Here is a 15,290-nt window from a genome sequence, read left to right on the forward strand (position 1 = left end):
CATGAAGGAGTGAAGAAGTCCAGCAAGTCGATGTTTCTCTCCTCTCTCTCTCTCTCTAAAAAAAGAAAAAAGAAAAGAAACATGACTTTAAAAAATAAAAAAATAAAGACCTACTTTGCAGATAAAACATTGACCAATTAAGAAAAACAGTGTGGCTCTGGCACCAAACAACTTGGACAGTGAAGGAGTCAGTTCTTTCTCTGGGCCCCAGGGGGCTCATGTCCCCCTAGTGACACTGCTGGAGGCAGGAAGGATCTTAATGGAGACTTGTGAGAGACTGCTAACTGTTCACACCAAATCTGTTTTCTTTTCCTCCTGCATGAGAAATCCCTCATCTTCCTTGTAGCTAGGAGTAGCCATTTTTAGTTAATGGAGCCTGTGCAGAAATTGCAAGGATCAGCTTTGGCTGGCACTGTGGACAGCTGTCCAAGACAAAAATACTTCAGCGTCCGATTTTGTTTATCAACACATGGAAGAGATGAGGGAAATATATTAGGTCAGGTCCAAGAGGAAATGTGGGTTTTCTAGGCTTTCAGTCTGCCCTTTCTGTGTTTTCTCTTCAACCATTCATTCATTTATTCAACCAATCTTGTCTGTGCTTCTGCCACCGGCCAGGCACTGAAGATACAGGGGCTCAGAGCTTGGTGCTACCTGGGGTCCTCCTTTATTGACATCACTTTGCCACAATCAGGATGAAAAGCATTGTGATATCACTCTTTGCCCTTTGCTTGTTTGTTGCCTTATTGGACATCAGAACCAACTGAGTTTCAAAGTGCTGTCTAGAAGTGGAGCTTTGAATTATAAAAATGACTTCACATGTAAAGGATCGGTCTTTGTGCTTGGCGTACAGTAGATCATCGATAAAAATGTTCATTTTCTCGGGACCTTGTCAAATAGCAGGATTGATGAGGGAGATGGAAGATGATGGCCTGAAATAATTGATTCTAGTATAGCTGGCACAGAAGGTTAAATTTTTGTCCTTTTAAAGGGATATGGGCCAGATCATTCACTCAAAAAATACCACTGATGCTCAAGGCTCATGGGATAGAAAAGTGGGCAACACAAAGTTTCATCTGCAAAGGGATGAGAAAGGGGCAAGAGAAACAGATTAGCAAATAAGCAATTGCAACACAGGGTTAGAAGTGATAACTACGAGGAGGGGAAGTACAGGATGTTGCTTAGCCACAAACAAGGGGCAACTAACCTAGGCTGCTGGGTGGGGTGGGGACGCATCAGGCAGGGCTTCCTGGAGGAAATGACATATGTCCTGAGACTTGATTGATACCTCTAATATTTAGCCAGGTAAAGTGTGTGTGTGAGGGGGGGGGGATGTAGACTCCCAAGCAGAGGGAAGTGTACCTGCAAAGGCTCAGAGGCTCAGACAGGATATGAGACAGCCAGTCTGGTTAGTTATGGGCAAGGAGATGAAAAGCTGAGAGGTAAAGCTCGCAGGTAGGCAGAAGACAAACAGTGAGGGACTGCTGACTTTCTGTAGCACAGAACTGCCAACACGGGATATCTGGTCCCCAGGACCCTGACATCTTTCAGTGTTGCACTTTGCCAGGTCCTGGGAGAGGGGATAAGGGTACGAAGATGCAGAAAGATAAGAGATAAGGTAAAGAAAAACTAGCAATTATTACACATCTATAAAATGTTCAACAGCATTAATCATCTGAGCAATGCAAATTAAAACCACAGTGCACACCAACCTAGAAACAATAGGAAGAAATTAGAATACAGATGTGACACTCCCCCTTGCCCCCTTCTGCAGTCATGACTAGATCCCTGAGATTATGTCCCTGAGCAGTTTACAACGCACTGCAAGGGAGAGGCTTATATGAACTAAGAAGTAGAATTTTGGTGGGGGAAAGAATCCTAGGCTTGGCCTGACCAGGTGGTGGCACAGTAAATAGAGTGTTGGACTGGGATGCAGAAGGATCCAGGTTCGAGACCCCAAGGTCGCCAGCTTGAGCGCGGGCTCATCTGGTTTGAGCAAAAAGCTCACCAGCTTGGACCCAAGGTCGCTGGCTCCAGCAAGGGGTTACTCGGTCTGCTGAAGGCCCATGGTCAAGGCACATATGAGAAAGCAATCAACGAACAACTAAGAAGTCGCAACGTGCAACGAGAAACTAATGATTGATGCTTCTCATCTCTCTCCGTTCCTGTCTGTCTGTCCCTGTCTATCTCTGCCTCTGTAAAAAAAAAAAAAAAAAATTAAAAAAAAAAAAGAATCCTAGGCTTGGAAAACCTCCATCTCTGCCTTCCTCTTTTCTTTCCCAACCTCAACTGACCTGACAGTTTAGCTCATTTAGCTCTCTAAAATATTCAGCTCACCATAAAATGAATTTTTTGAACATCCAGAGCATAGATTTTTATAATCCGAGACCCTTCCGTGAGGTGCCTAGTGCACTGGAAAGATTTGGGGCTTTGGATGCAATCAGGCTGAGGTCCTGTCTCTGCTCCTGGCCTGCTGTGTGACTTTAGGTCAGCAGTCTGACCTCTCCTCAGCCTCCATGCAATAGGAATAATAGCTACTTCCAAAATGGTGGCTTCCCTGCTCTGCCTCCCTTGGCCAAATACTTATCTTTGGAAAGAGAGAACAGAGATTCACGTGTTATGATCAAAACCATTTTCTGAAGTTGCTGAACCCATAATTTATTCACTTATGTAATCATGCCAAAGGTTCTAAGTTTATTTTATAAGTACATTATCTAGAAAGCTCTGCTGTGCCTGACCTGGTTATAAATTGGCAGGAGCAGGGGGGGGGAAAGATACTTAATGCTATTACCATCTAAAGAACAATGGTAGGAAAGGAGCGAGAGGGCCTTAGAGTCTTTTCGGCCTTTCTCAGCTACCCATGAGCAGCTGGTGCATTTGGACTGGAAATGGAGGCCAGAGCAGAAAGAGCAGAAAGCTTCAGGGAGTCACCCTTGCTAAGAACCATCAGGGAAGAATAGTTAGAGTAGTGGAAGGCTGGGAAGTTTCACAGAGGAGGAAACTGGTCTCACAGATGTGATGCATTTGTCCAGCACCGCACACAGTTCTCTGGTTGGCTCCTGACACCCTGGTGCTCCTTACTTGCTGGAGTCTGTGTGCAGCCAAGTTGGAGACGAGTTTTCTTGTGCACTCACTACATTTGGCCTTTGCTGTGCTCGGGATGCACAAGCTGGTTCTCCTGGAGAAAGAGATGGCTACAGAGGGAAGGGCTCTCAATGCAGCCATCAGTACAGCAGGTCCCTCCATAAATAATCACCAGACTCAAGTCAGTGAGGCTCTGAAGGCAGCGGTAGTCCCACATAGAGTGCCTGGCATGTATGAGGCACTCAGGGAATTACATTCACCCGGTAAGTAAATGTGCACTGGGCAGTGAGAAGCTCCGTCTAAGCGTACTCTGGAAGGACAGACAAGAAACTGGAAATAGCTCTGGGCTCTAGAGAGGGAGTGAGAGGGAGGCAAATTTACTTTTAACCATATATCTTTTATTCCTTTTGAGTTTGGTACCACTGGTTTTGAAAAAGTAAGTTATATTTAAAGAAAAAAGATTTAAGCCTAATGTGACTCCCCACTCAGGGAGAGAGCTGGGTCTTAAGAGTTCAACTTAACTTTGAATCCCAGGTAGTCCTGCTACTTCCTAGCTATGTGTCCTAAAACAAGTTACGTACCTTCTCTGAGCCTCATAGTATCTAACTACAATGGGGACAATGATCCTCCATTGGATGGTTGTGAAGTAAAATGTATTAATATTTCAACACCTTTAGAGACTCACTATGTGCCAGGCACTTTTCCAAATGTTTTTGTCCGTGTATCGACTTGTTTCATCCTCAGACAAACCTATAAGAAAGATACTATTCCTTTCCTCCTCCCCATTTTATAGATAAGGAAACTGAGGCCCAGAGAGACTAGGGAACTTGCTTAGAGTCTCAGAACCAGGCAGGCCACTTCTTGAACCTGGCTCTTCCCTTCACTCTGCGCCTTGAAATGTTCCCTTTTCAATGGGGAATTCTTAAAAATGTAAACATTTTCAAGAGCCCACCAAATGTCTTGATAATTGTGGGGCTGTTGGATATGGTGACAGACTAATGAGGGAAGTGCTGGTTAGGGAATCAGCAAAGCAAAAGGAAGCAGAGAAAGTGAGAGAGAGAGGGAGGGAAAGAGAGAGAGATAAGTTCTGATGCAACTAGAGAATATAGTTGAATTGTAGTGTATGTAATAGTTTTTCTGTTTTACACTTTATTTCTTTTTTTTAATTATTTGAATTATATATTGAAAGAGGACACCATGAGTTCTTTTAAAGTTTTTATTTATTGATTTTACAGAAAGAGGAGGGAGGGAATGTGAGAAGTAGCTGCTTCCCTCTAGTTGTTCATTGGTTGTTTGTCATATGTGCCTTGACTAGGCAAGCCCAGGGTTTTGAACTGGAGACCTCAGCATTTCAGGTTCAGTGCTCTATCCACTGCGCCACCGCAGGTCAGGCACCATGAGTTCTTTAGCAGTGCAGGCTCTAAGAACATTCATAAGGTGGAGCAAACTTTTAGGCAGGGCTGTTTCCCCCACACCCTCCAGTGAGTCCTAGGCTGAGTCACCTTCTGCTTACACTACTACTTCTTACTGTGATATCAATAGTAAGTGTTTTTGATTATTTAAATCTGATATTAACTTATATGTGGTCATTTACCTCTTTGTCTTCTAGTTCAATCAAAGACAATTCCAATGATTTGAACACCCAGGGAATTGGGTTCTCAATTTCATTGAGTTTTTCTTAGAAGAAAAAAATGATCTGTTAAAGTCAGAAATGACTAAATCTGTGAGGGCCCTTACTTTGCTCTGGCTGAATTGAAAAATCCTTCTTCACTGTGTCCCAGATGGTGTTCCCTTTCATTTCCCCTGCCCATGCCCACCATATCCTCCTACCCCAGGACCCTCTATGTTTTCTACAGCGCCCCCACCCCCAACAATCAGGTCACTCCCTCCTCTGAGCCCTTCCCAAAGGCCTTGAATGGGCTGGTGCTCAGCCTGTGCGGAGACAGGGAACTCCCACGCAAAAACCAGTTCTCTTCTTGTCCCCCAGTGTGCTCAGCCTGGCAGTGGGTGTTGGCCAAAGAGAGGAGAAACCACAAAACGGCCTCATCCCCTCCTCTCACCGCCCATTCTCACTGCAAATTTGCATCATCTCTTCCTGCCTATGCTCTTATCAGAAGCTCTAAACAGCTCCCCACTGCTCCCAGAAGCAAGCCGTGATCCTACCCTGGCATTAAGGGTCCCTGACATTTAGTGCTGACGACCTGCCAGCCTTGCTTCTCTCCACACCCCAACAAGGGCCTGATTGCTGAAGATCCTGGAAGCTCTCGCCCTGGCTCCTCCCTCCAGCTGTTTCCTCTGCCCGGCTGAACTCTGGAGGGCCAGAGAGCCCTTCCTATCACGGAGATGCTCAAGCTTGCCAAACACCTTCTGATCTTTCCGTGGTTTCCAGAAGCAGCCATACTAGAAAGAGGTGATGGGGGACAGGGTATATTGTGGCGTAGAGAAAGGTGGGTGAGAATAGAGCAATATCCTCTGTTTGGCAGCTCTGGTTCTTAGGCATTTTATTAAATGGTTGTTTTGATACATTTCAGTCTCCTGAGAATTTGGGCAGGGCCATCAGCTTTTCTCAGAGCTGAGTTCCCTTAAATAAGTTGATCTACTTCTTTCTGTGCACCATCCCCAACAGCCTGTCCGAACTCTAGGTCCCTGTAATGGGGCAGTGTTGTGAGATTGGAGGTGGTGGTGATACTAGTTAGCAGAATAGTCATTGTGGGAAGATTTGAATACTATACAGCCTTTCCCTTGGAAATAGGATCCTGACCTAGAATCTTGGCATTTGAATGACTTTTGGAGATCATCTAGTCCAATCCACCCTTTCATAAATGAGAATACTGAGACCTAAAGAGTTCAAGTCAGTTCACAATGTATACATATATAAAAAAAAATTTTAATTTTTTATTTTTTTTTGGAGACAGAGAGAGAAATATTGATATGTTGTTCCACTTATTTATGCATTCATTGGTTCATTTTCATATGTGCTCCAACTGGGATTGAACCCACATCGTTAGCACATCTGGACAACACTCTAACCAACTGAGCTACCCACCCAGAACCCACAATGTACACTTTAAATATCTTATCTATAAAGCTGGGAGGGTATTTTATTTTATTATTATTTTTTTTTATTTTTCTGAAGTTGGAAACAGGGAGGCAGTCAGACAGACTCCCGCATGTGCCGGACCGGGATCCACTCAGCATGCCCACCAGGGGGCGATGCTCTGCCCATCTGGGGCGTTGCTCTGTTGCAACCAGAGCCATTCTAGCGCCTGAGGCAGAGGCCATGGAGCTATCCTCAGCGCCCAGGCCAACTTTGCTCCAATGGAGCCTTGGCTGCAGGAGGGGAAGAGAGAGACAGAGAGGAAGGAGAGGGGTAGGGGGAGAGAAGCAGATGGGCGCTTCTCCTGTGTGCCCTGGCTGGGAATTGAACCCAGGACTCCTGCACGCCAGGCCAACGCTCTACCACTGAGCCAACCGGCCAGGGTTGGGGGGGTATTTTAGCTCATCTCTGCCCTGCTTTTTCCCCATAACAGAATTGTGATAATTATAACTTACTACCTAATTTTGTGCCATGCGAAGACTAACAAAACATGACCTGAATTTTGTAAACCAACCAAATAAAATTTATCACCACATTATTCTGATGTGTTTAGTGATAGGCATGCTCATTGTGTAGCTGGGCATATGTAACAGTTCTCATAAAACTCTTTGATAAGTGTTAACTTGAAACAAACTGAGTCTTTTGTCAGAGCACTAGAGGAGGAGAGACAGGAACTAGACCAAGGAGGATGTGACTTTGTTGGTCTCACTAAGGACCCCAGTTTCTTGGCAAAGAATGTCAGGGCCTGGGAGCTCTGAGGAACTTGGCTGACAGATGTACAGATGACCCCGCTCCCAGGGTCAGCCTTCTAGATATGAGGAAGCCAGAAAAGGATACTGCCTATAATGTCATCAATAAAGATTTATTTGTAGAAAGCAAAACTGTTGCTTTTTAGAGGGCTAGAGAGACATATTCATTTATTCACACAATAAATACTTATTGAGAACCTACAGTGCATTAAGCAAAAGCAAGATCCTATACATCCATGATATCATTTCTTGCTTTCATCAACATTATGCAGATGTTATTATCCCTATTATAGAGATAATGTAATAGGCTCAGAAAGGTTAAGGAACTGGCCCTAGGTCACACATGTAGAAAGGTGGGAATTGGGTGGAGGGAGATGTAGAGAGGGAGTGAGGAAGGATCCCAACTGACCTCTAACACACTTGGAAAGCCACTCACTTCACAGGGCATTGGGACAAAGCAGAGGTTTCCAGAGTTGGTGTTTAAAGTTTGTGTGTGCATCAGTGACCACTTTCAGTCTCAGTCTCTTGTTTATAAAAAATAAAGAGCTTGAGAAATATGTTTTTCAAGTGTTTTTCCAGCGCTGGGTTCTTTGTCACAGTGTTTCCTCGTCTTGCCTTTGTAAAAGTTCTCCTGGACAATAATTCTGTCTGCCACCGGCGCAGGACACCGGGGACTCAGGTTTCTCCTGCGATCGCCCCCTAGAGGACAATGGTGGTGCTGCGGGAGCGGGGCTCCCTGTGAGAGAGTACACGCATCTGACGAACCGACATAATCACACGGTGGAAGCCAGCTTTAATTACCTCTTTACCTTTAAAAAATAGATTTAGAAAACATTCTCACAGTCCTTCCCACGCTTACCACACCAAGGCTGCTGGAACATTTAATGATAGCCTGAACTACTAGTTCTATGAGTCACTTTAAGATTGGATTATATTTTACTTCCTACACCTCAGTTTCTTTTGGGCTTTATGAGGTCTCTTAACAGTCTAGTGTTGATTTTGCAGGGCTGCCGAACTGTGATTATAAAACAATATATTTGTCTCTACTTAGTTATTTTTATTACAATAGTCAATTTTTGGTTAGGTAATATATGCATGTGATACAACATTCAAAAATAAATTTAGATATATACCCCCCCCCAAAAAATGAAAACATGCATTCAAACAAAAACTTACACATGAATTTTCATAGCAGCACTATTCATAATAGCCCCAAAGTGGACACAACCCAAACATTATCAACAGACAATAGATAAACAAAATGTGGTTTATTCAAACAGTGGAATATTATTCAGCCGTAAAAAAGAATGAAGAACTGATACATGCTACCACCTGGATGGACCTTGAAAATATGCTAACTAAAACAAGCCAGACACTAAAGGCCACATATTATATTATTCCATTTCTATAAAATATTCAGAAGAAGCAAATCAATAGAGATTTTCTTATCTGTAGGTTAGTGGTTGCCAGGATCTGGGAGACAGGAAGCAATGCAAAGTGTCTGCTAATGACTATGAGGTCTCCTTCTGGGGAGATGAAAATGTTCTGGAACTAGATAGTGGTGGTTGTTGCACAACGTTGTGAATATGCTAAATGTCACTAAATTGTACACTTTAAAATAGTAAAGGCCCTGGCTTGTTGGCTTAGTATTAGAGCATCACCCTGCATGTGGAAATTCCTAATTTGATTCCCACCAGGACACACAGGAGAAGTGCCCATCTGCTTCTCCACCCTTCCGTCTCTCCTTTCTCTCTATCTCTCTCTTCCTCTCCCACAGACAAGGCTCCATTGGAGCAAAGTTGGCCCTGGCACTGAGGATGGCTCCATGGCCTCTGCCTCAGGTGCTAGAATGGCTCCAGTTGCAACGGCACAATGCCTCAAGTGGGCAGAGCACCGCCCCCTAGCAAAGTTTCTCAGTGGATCCTGGTCGGGTGCATGCAGGAATCTGTCTCTCTGCTCCCAGCTTCTCACTTCAGAAAAATGCAAAAAAAATTTTTGTAATGGTTAAAAAAGTAAATGTTATCTGCATTTTATCACAATACAAATAAAGAAAGGGTATTCATACAACCTAAGTTCCCCTTTCTCTAGGTCCCCTTCCTGAAGACAAAAACAATTATCAGCTCTCTTCTCTATTTTCCAGATATTATTGTATGCATATATGTGAGTATTTGTATACATATAGTACTTATATTATATATATGCACATGTATGGAAAATATATATTCTTTTTGATCTTTTTTTGGACGCAGAGGGTCACAACATTCTGTAACTTGCTTTTTCCACCTAAATGGTTTGGATTGTTCTAAGTCAGTACTTGGTCTTTTTAATGAATTTTGATCTTTCCAAAATGATAAGTAAAAAATATTATCTCATAATTTTAATTTTTAAAATTTTCTTATGAATGAGATTGAGCATCTTTTCATGTATTTGAGACCTATTTGTATTTTCTTTCTTTTTTTGACAGAGATAGAGAGAGGGACAGACAGGAAGAGAGAGAGATGAGAAACATCAATTCTTTGTTGCAGCTCCTAGGTTGTTCATTGATTGCTTTTTCATATGTGTCTTGACAGGAGGATTACAGCAGAGTGAGTGACCCCTTGCTCAAGCCAGTGACCTCGGGCTCAAGCCAGCTATCTTGGGGTCATATCTATGATCCCACACTCCGGCCAGCGACCCTGCACTCAAGCTGGTGAGCCTGTGCTCACACCCGCAAACTTGGGGTTTTGAACCTGGGTCTTCTGTGTCCTTCCCAGTCCTACGCTCTATCCACTGTGCCACCGCCTGGTCAGGCCTATTTGTATTTTTTTTTTTTTTTGTATTCCTCTGAAGCTGGAAACGGGGAGAGACAGTCAGACAGACTCCTGCATGCACCCGACGGGGATCCACCCGGCACGCCCACCAGGGGCGGCGCTCTACCCACCAGGGGGCGATGCTCTGCCCCTCCGGGCGTCGCTCCACCACGACCAGAGCCACTCCAGCGCCTGGGGCAGAGGCCAAGAAGCCATCCCCAGCGCCCGGGCCATCCCCGCTCCAATGGAGCCTCCGCTGAGGGAGGGGAAGAGAGAGACAGAGAGGAAGGAGGGGGGGTGGAGAAGCAAATGGGCGCCTCTCCTATGTGCCCTGGCCGGGAATCGAACCCGGGTCCCCCGCACGCCAGGCCGACGCTCCACCGCTGAGCCAACCGGCCAGGGCCTTATTTGTGTTTTCTTACCTGTGATTTTTCCTTTTATATACTTTGCCCATTTTTATGTGGGGTTGTTTATCTTTTTCTTTTTGGTTTGTAGGTGCTCTTTATAAAACATTCTTAGCTCTCTATGATAAGAATTCCAAATATATTACTCAATTGTTTTCTACTACCTCCCCTCCCCCCACCTCGCAACAGCTGTGTAACCAGATGATTAATTTTCCCTGTTTGAATTACCTAGCATGGTTTCTCTTTTTCTGAATGGATCTTGACTGATACCTTTGGGTGGTTTTTCTTTTTCTTATTCATTTGTAAGAACTCCCCCTAAGGATTGCCTTTACCCCCTTCTCCAGAAGCACCTGGTATAGAGTCCCAATTCCTACTTCATGGATGTGAAATGCTCAGGAGACTAAAAAATCACACACACACACCCGTCTTTAGCCATGGACAAACGGTAGTTCTGTGTGTTGGCTGTTCCACCGTCCCTGTCAGCCCACAGGAGGAAAAGTAAGGCTTACAGAGGATGCTCCTTCAGACGGTAGCTGCACTAAAAGCACCCCAAATCAAGATGGGTGGTGAACTGTCCCACTAAACACATTTTAGATCGAAAAAAACCTCTTTTAACTATTAAAGAAATTTGCCAATTATCTATCCTATATGTCACAACTATTTTTCTTTGTTTTTTGCCATTGTTTATGTTTATTTTTATCCAGGAATTTAAAAATTTTATATACCCAAATTTATCAATGTTTGCATTGATAGTTTTCATATTTCATATAATTCTTAGATAGGCCTTCTTCATTCCAAGATTAGAAACATATTTACCATATTTTCTTATGTATAAGACACACCTTTTTTGAAAAATTTGGGGTCTAAAAACTGGGTGCATCTTATACAGTGGTTGTAGATTTTTTTACTTGCATTTCCCACTTTTTCACGCTTGTTTTTACGCTCATTGTTGAAGATAGTGATTCATCATCAGACACAAATGAGAACAAGCTAATGGATGGGAGTTTTGACAGTGATGAGGAGTTGTATGAATTTTACGATGAATAAAATTTGAGTTCAATAACTTTATGGAATACATTTTTTTTCAAATTTTGGGCCACAAAATTAAGGTGCATCTTATACATGGGAGTGTCTTATACATGGGGAAATATAGTACCTATATTTTTTTGCTATACTTTTATGGTTTCATGTTTTACATTGAGTTTTTTTTATTCATCTGGAACTTATTTTGGAGTAAGGAGTGAGGTAGTAGTATAATTAAATTGTTTTCCCAAACAGAGAATAGTGTTTAGTTAATTGTCTCAATACCATTTCTTGAACAGCCCTTCCTTTCTTTTTTTAAAAATCCCATTAATTTGAGAGAGAGTGAGAAAGAGGAAAGAGAAGGAAAGAGAGAGAGAGAGAGAGAGCATCAACTCATTTCATTTTAGTTGTTCCATTTGGTTGTGTACTCATTGATTGCTTCTTCAGCAAGTCCTGATTGGGGATTGAACCTGCGACCTTGGTGTGCCGGTTGACGTCTATCCACTTAGCCACCCAGCCAGGGCCTCTTTTTTGATTTGAGATGCCAATTTTATCAAGTGTTACATTCACATGTATACTTGGGTTTATTTCTGGACTTTTCTTTCTATTGACTTATCTGTCTATATCTAAGTCAGTTTTACTTTATTTGTTAACCAGAAATCAGCATTTGATTTTATGGACTCATTCATTTAAATATCTCTACATATATTTGAATAAGTAATTCTTGGAAATCAAAACACAAGAAAGGGAGGGTGGAGTCCCTTCATATTTGAGAAGTCAGATGTTGATTCAGGAAAATATATTGAAAAATTAATCTCCTAAACTAAGGCTTACTGGTTGATAAAGCAAATACATTTTAAGTGTCAAATTTTCTTTTCTTTTTTTTTCTAGAGAAAGCCAGGCAGAGATAGACAGAGACAGGAACATCGATCTGCTCCTGTGTGTGCCCTGACTGGGAATTGAACTGCCAACCTCTGTGCTTCATCATGATGCTCCTCCAATCAACGGAGCTATCCAGCCTGGGATTAATTTTTTTAAAATATTTTATTGATTGATTTTTAGAGAGACAGAAGAAAGTAGAGAAAGGGGAGGGGAAAGGGAATACGCTCAGTCATTCATTGATTGGTTGCTTCCCATATGTACCCTGACTGGGGATCGAACTCACAACCTTGTCATTTTAGAAGGACGATCTAACTGACTGTGCTAACCAGTCAAAGCCAAATGTCTGATTTCAACCAAAAGTCAGGGTTTTTTTTTTATTTGTTTATTGTCTGGGAGATTTCAGAAATTTTATTTCCTGTCTCTTTTACTGAAGCTGACATTTCTGCTTTTTTTTTCTTTTTTCTAATTCCAAGAGCTCCTTATTAGCGCCTTAAAAAAATAGCACTGTTTTTGTTTCATGGATATATTATTTTCTCTTCTCTCCTCTTTTCTCTATGCTTCTATTTTCCCTGAGTTCATTGTTTTGCTTGTTTTAGCTTTTATCTTTTAAATTAGAGACTTTCCTCAGTTACATATATAATTTTTGGTTCTTTATCCTTAAGAGTGAAGTCTGAAAAAGTTGATTGGAAAGTCTGTGAGTGTGTGTGTGTGTGGGGGGGGGGTAGGATGGAGGGAGGGAGAGAATAGGGCTATTGATTAAAAGGCTTCAGGCAGGGCCCTGGCTGGTTGGCTCAGCAGTAGAGTGTTGGCCCGGTGCATGGACGTCCCAGGTTCGATTCCCGGCCAGGACACACAGGAGTAAGTGCCCATCTGCTTCTCCACACATCCCCCTCTCCTTCCTCTCTATCTCTCTCTTCCCCTCCCTCAGCCAAGGCTCCATTGGAGCAAAGTTGGCCCAGGCACTGAGGATAGCTCCATGGCTTCCACCTCAGGTGCTAGAATGGCTCTGGTTGCAATGGAGCAACACCCTAGAATGGCTGAGCATCACCCCTTAGTGGGCATGCTGGGTGGATCCCAGTTGGGCACCTGCAGGAGTCTGTCTGCTTCCCTCTGCTTCTCACTATGGAAAATAAATAAATAAATAAGGTTTCAGGCAGGACCACCAGGCAGAGACCCCACTGTTTATTTAGGTGACTTTCAACTGTCAATCTCTTAAGCCTTTTTCTTGGGCAAGTTTCTCCTGAAAAGAAACCTCTAGTCCCTTGTCTAGTGGGTACATATCTGGCTGTCTGCTTTTTGAGAGTTAAGCTAGGGAAGAAACTGGGGTGGGGTGCGGAGGTGGTACTGGCAACACAGGGACACTACAAAATGGGAAAATTTGGGGAGGGCATTTGACATTTGATATCTCAAAAAACATTAAAATACATCTATATGGAAAATCTATGTTTAAGACCAATAAGCTTGCTGGGTAAGGCCTTGGGAAATGTGAGGGACCACTGTATTAATACACACTATTGACATAAGTATGTGTCTGAAGTACAGATATAGCTTGTATCCTTTACAACACCCTTCTCAGTTTCACCATCGCTGCCCACCATAATGCTGCCACTTGCACCCAAACACTGTACAGAACCCATGTGTGTGTGTTGGGTGAGGTGGGGGGTGTGGTGGAGGGGGAGCCTGTTGGGAAACAATTCCATTCACAGGAATTCTGGGTCTCCTTCCCTGCAACCTTTAGGATTTTGCACTGATGAGGATCATTTCGGTGGCCTGTCTGGCATCTCTGTAAAGCTCTCAATAGTTTCTCCTTCCCTTAACCGGCGATTCAGATGTGTGGGAAGATTTTCCTTTAAAGTGTTTTTATTCCAGCAAGACGACTCAGTTTCAAGCACAACGTGTACTGGTTTTAGCTCTCTTCTCTCACACTTCCAAAGGGAAGCTCCTTCATAAATTTGCTGGATTCTCTGTGAACTTGTGTTTATTAAGCCACATCCACTGTTTGCAAAGTATTTTGCAGATGACATAAACATCATTTTAAAACAGTAAGTTAGCTTTTTTTTATATATATAAGTAAGTGAGAAGCAGGAAGACAGACTCCCTCATGTGCCCCAACCAGGGTCCACCTGGCTAGCCCTTATGGGGCAATGCTCTGCCTATTTGGGGCCACTGCTCTGTTGCTCAGCAACCAAGCTATTTTAGCACCTGAGGTGAGGCCATAGAGCTGTCTTCAGCACCCAGGGTCAACTTGTTCAAACCACTTGAGCCATGGCTGCAAGGGGGGGGGGGAGAAGCAGATGGTCGCTTCTCCTGTGTGCCTTAACTGGGAATTGAACCTGGGACTTCCACATGCCAGGCCGATGCTCTACTGCTGAGCCAACCGGCCACGGCCAGGAAGTTAGCTTTTAATCATTTGTCTTAAATCAAGAGCTTCAGAAAATAAAAAGGCTTCGGCCTGATAATTGAACATGACAAAATTCACAAATGGAAGTTAGGTGACTCTGGCTTTACCTCTCCACTCAGTCTTCCAGCCTTTTCATTCATTTGTTCATCTCTTTTTTTTTTCTTGTGGGAGAGACAGAGAGAGTCAGAGAGAGGGACAGATGGGGACAGACAGATAGGAAGGGAGAGAGAGATGAGAAACATCAATTCTTTGTTGCAGTTCCTTAGTTGTTCATTGATTGCTTTCTCATATGTGTCTTGACCGTGGGGCTACAGCAGACTGAATAACCCCTTGCTGGAGCCAGCGACCTTGGGTTCAAGCTGGTGAGCTTTGCTCAAACCAGATGAGCTCGTGCTCAAGCTGGCGACCTCGGGGTCTCGAACCTGGGGTCCTCCACATCCCAGTTCAACGCTCTATCTACTGTGCCACCGCCTAGTCAGGCTGTCCATCTCTTAAATATGTATTTTGTAGATGGCCTCATAACCTTCAGTCTACACCAATTAAATGAGCTACTAAGTCAAAGTGCAAGAAGTCTGTTAATACATTGACTTCCCACGTACAAAGATGGGAAAAGAGGCTTTATTTTCACTGCTGAAAAATATTCCATTGTGTGAATGAACCATATGTCATTTATTCATTCTCCTGCTGATTCACGATGTTCGCGTTGGTTCTAGCTTTTTTCTGTTACAAATGATACTGCAATAAACAATCTAGCACATTCCTCCTGGTGCCCATGTGCAAGTTTCACTAAAGCAACAGCTCTCAAAATGTGACCTAATGACCCATGGAGATCCCTGAGGCCACTTTAGGTACGTGTGCATCTTT

General features: G+C 43.3%; 1 long non-coding RNA gene across 1 annotated transcript; it reads left to right on the plus strand.

Annotated features, from left to right (window-relative positions):
* Positions 1–5,231: 5,231 nt before the first annotated feature.
* On the plus strand, positions 5,232–14,596 carry LOC136377468 (uncharacterized). The gene is made up of 3 exons (XR_010746307.1): positions 5,232–5,491; positions 9,498–9,616; positions 12,035–14,596. It is a non-coding gene; the product is annotated as an uncharacterized lncRNA (long non-coding RNA).
* Positions 14,597–15,290: the final 694 nt, after the last annotated feature.

This window comes from Saccopteryx leptura, chromosome 6 (genome assembly GCF_036850995.1).
Source record: "Saccopteryx leptura isolate mSacLep1 chromosome 6, mSacLep1_pri_phased_curated, whole genome shotgun sequence".
NCBI classification, from domain to species: Eukaryota; Metazoa; Chordata; class Mammalia; order Chiroptera; family Emballonuridae; genus Saccopteryx; species Saccopteryx leptura.